This window comes from Lolium rigidum, chromosome 6 (assembly GCF_022539505.1).
Source record: "Lolium rigidum isolate FL_2022 chromosome 6, APGP_CSIRO_Lrig_0.1, whole genome shotgun sequence".
In the NCBI taxonomy this organism is placed as follows: domain Eukaryota; kingdom Viridiplantae; phylum Streptophyta; class Magnoliopsida; order Poales; family Poaceae; genus Lolium; species Lolium rigidum.
Genome location: NC_061513.1, coordinates 32078784 through 32088040, shown reverse-complemented (window position 1 = coordinate 32088040; position 9257 = coordinate 32078784). Strand labels below are relative to the sequence as shown.

The 9257-nt window shown below is 43.7% G+C and overlaps 1 long non-coding RNA gene across 1 annotated transcript; it reads left to right on the top strand.

Moving 5' to 3' along the window:
* Positions 1–1644: 1644 nt before the first annotated feature.
* Positions 1645–2918, top strand: LOC124666645. The gene is made up of 3 exons (XR_006990975.1): positions 1645–1751; positions 2498–2670; positions 2738–2918. It is a non-coding gene; the product is annotated as an uncharacterized LOC124666645 (long non-coding RNA).
* The last annotated feature ends 6339 nt before the right edge of the window (positions 2919–9257 follow it).

The following is a 9257-nucleotide window of genomic DNA, read 5'->3' as shown; positions in this document are numbered from 1 at the left end:
ATTTTGATGCTGTCTCTGATGGCTCATATGAAGGCCAATCCAATTGTTCTTGTGATTTTGTAGTGTTTTGCAAATTTCGGGTAATACATGTCTCTGTCTGTGTAATATGTTTGAAAGATTTGGGGATTTATAGTACTCATTCTATCTTGAGTTACTCGTGGCAAATTTATCTAGGTACGCATATATGAAGACACGTTTTAGTATATAAATAGTTAGTTAGATACTACTCCCTCCATCCACAAATAAGTGTACTTCTAGCTTTTGTACTAAGTCAAACATTTTAAGTTTTGATCAACCATGGAAAAAAAAAGTAGCAACATATATAATGAGATTTTGTAATAATTTGAAACTACATTTCAAAACGAATCTCGGGATACTAAATTAGTGCCATAAATGCTACTACTTTTCCCTATATATTTGTTCAAAGTTTAAAGAGTTTGACTAAACACAAAACCTAGATGTACACTTATTTGCGGACGAAGGGAGTACATGCGAATTTGGATAAACTGTGACATCTTCTGAAGTATTATTACATAGTGAATTGAAGCTTACCATTATAATCCTGAGTTGAGTAGTAACGTGCTGATACATCTGGAATTTTCAAAGTAAAGCTAAACATTCTCTCCGCAACTCATTAATTTCCACCATGATACATACACCCAAGGTCTTGAAGAGCATTATGGGCTTTGGCCTATAAAATCAGGCATTTGGCCCATTTCAATCAGTAAATGTTGGCCCATTTGAAACATCTTGCTTACACTATTTGTTAAAAAATATATCATTGGAAACCTTTTTTGAATCTATCCAATGGTAGGACTTGCCTAGGTATCCACCTTAGGCGCCGTTCTCTTGTTTCACTCACAATTCCGTAGTTGACTGAGCAATTTCGTCATTTCCAAAAGTGCACTTCGTTTTTCACTGGCTCGGGCGTACCCCGACCGAAGGGAGTGAAATCGGGATGGGAGTGGAGTTTTGGCTCCCGAGTCTAGATGAACCTGTTATCTGGACCGTTGTATTTTGCATGAAGATTGTGTACAGAGACCGAAATGACAGAGCTAAGTGTGCTAGTAAATGAAGTATACAACAATACTGTCGCATACAGTCGATCGCAGGGCCCATGGAAGTAACGGTTGCGGGACGGAAAGAAGGCCGTGTTAAAAGACGGACCCGTTATGGGCCGGAGCTGGACCTGCGGTACAATTGAAAGGCGGACCAGTGCAGCGTGTCTTCGGGATCTCACCGCTTGACAAGTTGTGCATCTCCCCAAGCAGAGACTAGTACCTTCGGCGATTGGAGAAGATGCTGAAGAGGGCGGCGCGACTGCGCGAGCGGTGTCAGCGGCAGGGGCGGGAGGAGATGACGATTCCGCTGGCGACCTGAGGCGAGGAAAATTGACTTTCCCATAGATCCAGTGAGCAGATACGTTTCTGGTCATGTCACTCGCAGCTGCAACCAAATCTTCTGCTGGCATTGACCGGTACTCTGTGTCTCCTCCATTTTCAGCGTGGCTATCTACGAGGAAGCGGCGGATGCAGTGGCGAATGGTCTGGTCACGAGGGAGGAGGGCGAGTGCAGCCATGTTGGGTCGGTGGAGCAAGAGCTGTCGGTGGCGGGCATCGTGCAAGCTGTGGCCGGAGGTGGTGGGCAGGATGCTGCCGGGCAAGCAGACTACGAACAGTCAATTGGGAAGATGAATCCGCAGTCTCCTGGGTGGACAAAAATATATGGATTATGGCCACTGGCATCAACTGGTAATTCCAGGTTATAGTTACTGCTTAAATCGATCTGAATCGTGTTGCCATGTTAAGAATATATACGGGAGATGGATTAGACAGTTAGATAGTGTTCTCTTGGGTGGTACCAGCAAACAATTCTTGCGGTAGGTGTTCGTCATAGGAAATGCAGGGAATCGACCAGTCACCGGTTGTTACAAATCCAGGGGTGGTGCGGTGGGCTAGTTGGGTACAGAGGTTCAGAAAAGTTAGCTAGTACTTATGCTTCCATGTGACCAGATGGAGTAAATTGAACTGAATAATGATTGGGAAATTAGGGTGATGCAATGTCATTGTGGTTTCATTAAACTAGCCCAGAACTCCCGCAGAATTTGGCACAAAATTGGTTGCATAATGTTTGTGCTGCAGCGGCATTTGTCATGTACAGACTATGAGAGCTATGCGGTTTTGTTTAATGTTGATTTTCTCCAGGTAGCAGCGAGGTTCTGATTGTTAAACTAGTCCCTGTACTTCACATAGATAAAAACGAAACTGAGTTGTAGATGGGAAAGATTTAGTGAAGCAAATGATCTTTATGCAGGGATTAAGCAAGTCCAGAACTGCTGCATTATTTTGAAAAAAGATCGATAGGAGATTTTGTGTGATGTACTGATGACAACATATGATAGCTGGGAGATTGGGTTTGTTCATTCTTTTTCGAGCTTTGTAGTGGTAGTGCACTATAAAGATTTTGTTTATGTGACACACGATTGTCGCGCTTGCAGAGTCCGTGTTTTGTGCAAAGATGACGAGTACACGGTGAAGTGAGAGCACAAGCATTATGTTGAGGACATATGTCTCGAGGGGTTGTCCAATGCACATGTTCGTGAAGCGGTGCATGTGCCTACAGTTCTCCCAGGACGCAGACGAAAACTACGAAGAGAAACGGACAAAGCTGGTAAGTGGTAAAACTTGTAGGTTCCAACTTGAATTCAGGAAGGGCATAATTTACATTGTTGTTGCAGGGAGGAGCAGTCGTGCATCACAGTCTTGACATTGAAAGGCATGCTAGCAAGATTTACACAAGGGCAATGTTTAAGCAGTTTGGTAAAAATATATATATGGGATTTGCATACCATGTGGAGGATATAGGTCAGGCGCACAAATGCAACGAGGCTTGAGAAGTGGGGCAGAGTTGTGTTTGTCGTGAAGGTGGTAAGAGACAAAGAAGAATTTAATTGCGAGTGCATCCTATTTTCCCACATGGGTATTTTGTGCGTGCAGGCTCTGAAGGTGATTCAAACTCGTCTGTTTCATGGGTAGATAAAACCATGTTTGTTATCGCGCAGAATCGAAAAGAATTCTAACGGAAAATTTCCTTACTGTAGGTTATGGATTATGTAGGTGTCACGGAGGTACGAAAGAAACATATACTTAAACAATGGATGAGAGATTCTTGAGACGTTCTGCCGGAGCACCTAAGGCATTATCAGAGAGATGAGTCACAAGGAAAATAGATAACCTATAGGCGCTTTAACCTATACATACTTGCAAATGGAGCTAGTGAGACTCGGAGATGCTAGTTCGGAAGTTATGATAAGCTGGCGTCACTCTTCAAAGAGAACCTTACAGTCATGGCGCCGTTTGGAAAATGCTAGAGATGAACTTGGCCTTGAGGACAGAATGACAGGCACAGTTCAGAAACAGAATGAATTTCCAGCGGATTGCTCTGATGAGGACCCAACTTTGATTCTTGAAGACGGCAACACATTAGTTGGGCTTTCAGCTCCTTGCAAAAAGATGAAGGCGGGTAGACCCAGCACGAGCAGGGAGAAAGCAACATATGAATATGGTTGTAAACAATGGACGGATTGTTCTTAAAAAAGGTAGAAGATCAAGGTTTTGCAGCATATGCAAGAAACCTGGGTAGAAGAGAACGACATGACCTGAACGAGGTGACATGCCTAGGCAGCCGAGGAAGGAAGCAAGATGCAGCCGATGAGGTGTACCTGGTCGGAAGAGCACCTACTTTAAACCTCTTAGTTTTACAGATATCTCTGTTGCGTGAGCTGAGCTTTTCTCCCTCCCTCCTTGTATCTGACGAGCTAGCAGTAGATTTGCGTTTTAGGGAATAGTAGCAATGTGTGCTTTCGGAACGGAGCTCGTGAGTAGATGTGTATGAAATAAATCTGTACTCAAAATTTTCCATTTGCCGTGGATCGTAATATCAGAACTGTACTGTCGTGTAAAGTAAGGGGCAACTTGACAGGAATCAGTATAAAACTAGAAACACAAGGATTCAATTAAGTTCGAAATCCATAGTAAATGCATAAATGTGTACAAGTGTTCATTCAGGTGACCACGTGGAAGCCATGCCACATTGTTGGTTTCAAAAGTTGAAAACCATAAGCAGGTTACAGCAATGTTTGAAAACCATAGGATGTGCAGAGGTGAAGCTACTGAAAAGATAAGCAGCATGTGTTCAGAAAATTCGCCCTCTTATCTCTTTGCTCATAGACTAGACTGTGCTTTGCGATGCCCTGTGGTACATCAACATTAACGGATCGATCGGGAGTGGAGCTCACCTGCCGGACGCGGAAACTCAAATAACGAACGAGCAGGCTGAGGTGTAAGAAGGTGGTGGATACCAGGATCTAGCTCTCCGCGTGCGGTCAAAGAACCACGTCGTTGGTCCAGGATGTCACAGGTAAGTTTGTACCGATGCCTCAACAATCGGGACCGTCGTAATCAATGTGCCTTCAGCTGGTGCAGGTCCACTGTTCGATATTGGGCGTGCGCAGCCGTATACGGACGGGAATACAACAATTGCCATCAATCTGGAGGCCACCGATTGGTCCAGCTATCAAGTTCATCTGGACCCGGGAGCCATTATGCATTTCCGTCCAATGGTATAGCTTTTGTAGAAATATAATTCGTGTTTTGTTAACAAAATGTAAGGTCAAAGTTTATCTTAAAATATGTGTGTGTCTGATAAACTGATCTGGAGGGAGTAAAGAAAGGGATAGGGTAGTACAAGATTATATTATGTCATACAAAAATATTTAGAAGGGAAAACTTATAGTATGTGCCCTACACAAAAATAACACATGTTAGTAAATATTTCTTAATATCGAATTCATCAAAAAATTGATCTTTTCTTGTTTATCAATAGCACCACTTATCAACTTCAAACTCCACGTAAAAAATATAAATTTTATACTACAACATATCGATTTTTCTTTCTTCAAATTTGGTACACCAAAAATGTCTACAAAATGTGAAGGTGTAGGTCTACCTTTCTTAGAAAAACTTACCACATGTGTTAACTAAATATTCAAACAATGTTTTCAAGTAAGATGAAGTTCTACATGATTGCTTAATTATATGTGCAAGGTACATTTTTTTATTAAGCCAAATATTACATATTTAGTGTCACATCATGTCACTGTTAGCTCATGAGCTAACAATACTACTTATTCTACCGCGCTAGTAGACATCGCCCTCTTGGCCAATTGCCATTCACGTGGTGTCTCCTTTCTAATCTCATCCTTGTGTGATTCAAAATCTCAAAAATTGTCTCACTTTATATCTTGCAATAGCCTTCTCATGCTTGCTTCATATCTTTACATCCAATATCTCTTCATTTTTCTGCTCTCTTTTTTAACGTCAAACTCACAACGGAGGAGGGTGGAAAAGAAGCTCATGGAGTACCCAATAGAGGTGAGCGTAAGGCGTCATTTATAGGCAAGGCACGTGATGTGGGGCAACATGCAAGCTCTAGGGGGGATGGATAAACATGACACAAAGTTGTGTGGCAGGCCTCTCCCGCTAGGAGAGCAGCGTGGGATGGGGCACATGTGCGTATGACACGGCAAGGAGGAGAGCTGGAGCGTCGCATAAATCCATGCGGCGTGCGCCTCTCCCATGACGCGAGTGTGGTCAATAGTCAATAACAAATGCATGCATAGCGCAAGGGTGTGACAACAGGTTTAGTTCGTCCCTGGGCCCACCGACACAACCGAACGATGGCATCCCACATATGGTAGTGGTAGGGAGAACATGCATCACATGACACAAGGCCCCATGAAGTGACCATGCAAGGAAGGACATGTGCATTCACTCAGGGCGTGCATGGGAGGTTCGGGAGGGTATCTGATGATGCGTGTTCTTCAGAAGCCAGATATGACAACCGAGAGTTTACATGATTACATGGATAACATGGTTGCTCAAACATTTGGACGAGACATATGCAGTCCGATCCTGAGCATAAAATTAATGTTGCACCATTATATATGTACCTTAATATGTACTAGTAATTTGTTTGTAGGATTTGGAGATTTATACTATTATAGGGAAATTAAGCTACATTTCCTCGATAATCCACCCACTCACCAGTAAACAAAAGATAAAGAACACATCTAGTATCTCCTTGGTGAGCAGAAGGCCATCTAGTTATCCCCAAAGAGTTACATGTTATCAACAATAAATAATCTAGCATCAACACCAAAGGAACATGCAACAAACAAATTTCACAAAAGAGAGCATGATATATCTTAGAGTCACCAGGTCGCAACAACATCATCCGTCAATCATGTCGTCTCTACATGGAAGGCTTTCTGGTGAGACTAAGAAGGGTGATGGGTGAGAAGGAGATGGAAAAGGAGAGAAGTAGGGTGAGGATGAGGAAAAGAAGGGGGGAAATTAAAGCGGAGGAGGCTGATTGGAACGGAGCGAGAAAAAAAGTTTCATCTCTTTGCTCCCAAGATGTGCGTGCTATCTAAAAGGTTGTGGACAACGTTTTAAATTAAGATGAAGTTCTAAGCCATAATTAGTATATGTAGGTATATTTTCATTATTACGTTGTTTCATTATTACGGTTTTTAAACATTTTTTACTTGCGTTTATAATAGTCAGTGCTAATTGAGCAACATACTTAGTGCCACAACATGAAACAATTAACTGATGTTCTTCAAATAAAAAATAAATCCTTCAAACAATGCAATGTTCGTCGGTTGCTCTCCTTCATGACATACTTTCGTGTCAATATGGGAAAACAAATAATCATCACCCATGATGATTTCAGGGTAGCTATATCCTATCAACACATTTACGAAGTCCATAATATTACACCACCAACCTCCACTTTATTTTATTTTCCTTATCTATACCACACCAAGCTCTTTACTTCGATGAACCTTCCATACATGGATAATGTTCCCCTCTTATATATACCACTTCATCTTAACCAAATAGGTCTATCATCTCACACTATCCGAATTTGACAACATTAGCTTCTTATGTAAAATAGGTGATAGTCATGAAAGCATATCAAAGAGAGTGTTAAAAGATAATGAAAGATTTCAGATCACGTGGGAATATGAGACATCGGGAGCGGTGGTGAAACAAAGCTCTAGAAATTCACCTGTGTCAGAGCAGGATGATGGATGTTTACCCACCTATGAAAAAATGCTGCAGAAGTTAGCGTCCGATGTGGAGCTGCTAGAGAAGGAAAGAATGGATCTCATAGGCAAGGTTGTCATGGGTGGGTTCAAAGGTTTCACAATTCACCGTGTCATACAAGACATAGGCAAACATGATGCTGCAAAGTCTCTAGCTCAGCCTAACATTCGACACCAACATCGCGAATTCCTCGGAGATACTGGCATCAGCAATGACGATGGCATATGGGTTGCACGAGTCCTTCATGAAAGTGAACGCCCCTTCATGAAAGTGAACGACGAAGCAACGGGGGCAGCTACAGGCCTACAGCAACAGGCGTCTATCTAAAAAAAATTGGTGCACTATTATTTGCATGTCTTTAGAGCATGTCTAACAGATCCCTTAAATTTCTGCCCCGTATAACGCGAGTACAGGCTGTATTCGATTTCGACCGGCCGAAAACTCGTCCGAGCTAGCAGACCCCGTATGTCTAAACTGTAAAGAAGAATATTCCCATAATATGCCAAATTATTATTTTTTTTCTCTTCTTCCTTCTCTCTTTCTTCCTCCTCGTGCATCACAGCTCCTGCCCCGCCCCTACCCCGGCCGCCCCTGCTCTGCCCCAGCCCCAGCCGCCCCTGCCCTACCCCTGCACCCCGCCGCCGGCCCTGCTCCGCCGCCGGCCGCCCCTCGCCCCCCGCCCCGGCCATGGCCGCGCGTGAGCTCCGGCCGCCGCCCGCTCCGGCTCCGCCCGGCCGCCCCCGCCCGCCACGGCCGCGCGCGAGCCACGGCCGGCCGCGCCCGCTCCCGCTCCGGACGCCCGCCATGGCCGCCGCCCGCTTCAAAGCAGTTACTAGCTGAAATTTCAGCCCGCCAAGGGTGAGGGGTTGGCCCTGTATTCCCCCTCCCGCCCCGCACAAGTAAGGGGCGAGAAGCCGCCCCGTAGCTGAAACTGAAAAATTTCGAGCCAGGGGCCTGATTTACGGGGTCTGCTAGACGGCCGGGTAGAGCTCTACCCCGTATATCGGCGGTTATTTTACGGGGTTGGGCCTTTTAGGGGGTCTGTTAGACTTGCTCTTATAACATGCTTCAAGGATTTTTGGTATCTGTATTATTGAGCACTTACGAATTACTCATCTATTGATACTTTCACTACATCCGCATGTCGATCCATCCACTCACTGTTAACCAAAAGATACTGAACACAACACGTTGAACTTGCAGAACGTCAACCAGTCGGCATAAAGAGTTAGATCATCGTCAACCCCTCCATCCTGTTCTTGATGAAGCACCGGTGTCATGATTTTACAAGCCAAGTCGTCAATCCTAAGCTCTAGATTTCAATTTCAGCTGAAGGCGTACCATGCGTTCTGCAGTAGACAGTTATACAATTTCGGGTGCACTATTATTTGTCCTTTTCTTTATAACATGTTGAAAGCATTTTGGTATCTGTAACATTGATCACAGACGAATCACGCATCTATACTTGCAAGGAAGGCTACATTCTCATGTCAATCCATCCACTCACTATCAACCAAAAGATACTGGACACAGCATGTTCAGCTTGCAGAGCAGAACGTCAACTAATTGTCCCGAAAGAGTTACATGCTCTCAACTACAGAGTGTACCATTGTTGCGATGAAACGCGGATGAACACCAAAGAAACAGGCAACAAACAATGTCACGGTAGAGTTCATCCGTCCTATCTCTTGAGTTCCGAAAGCCCAAGCCAGTAAATGTAACCTGAAATTGTCAATTTAGTGGTACTATAAATGCTAATCCGTACGTCTTGCCACAAACAGCTTGCCCATATCTTCAGTAACAACATTGCTCCTGTCATAACCAAAAGGACAAACATTATTTAGTGGCATCAAGTACTGGCATGCATAAACATGGAATATCCGTTTCTCATTATAATTGGCAAAACACTGGCCTATTCACCTCAGTTCACTCAAATCACTTGATTGAATAAAGAACTTTCGAGGAAAGCAAATCAATGAGGATTGTATATCAAATCTCTTAAAGTAGCTGAAAATAGGACTAACCTTCCACTAAGCTGTGGTGGAACTAATGAGCTCGTAGCAGCATTCTGCCATCACGAGGCTG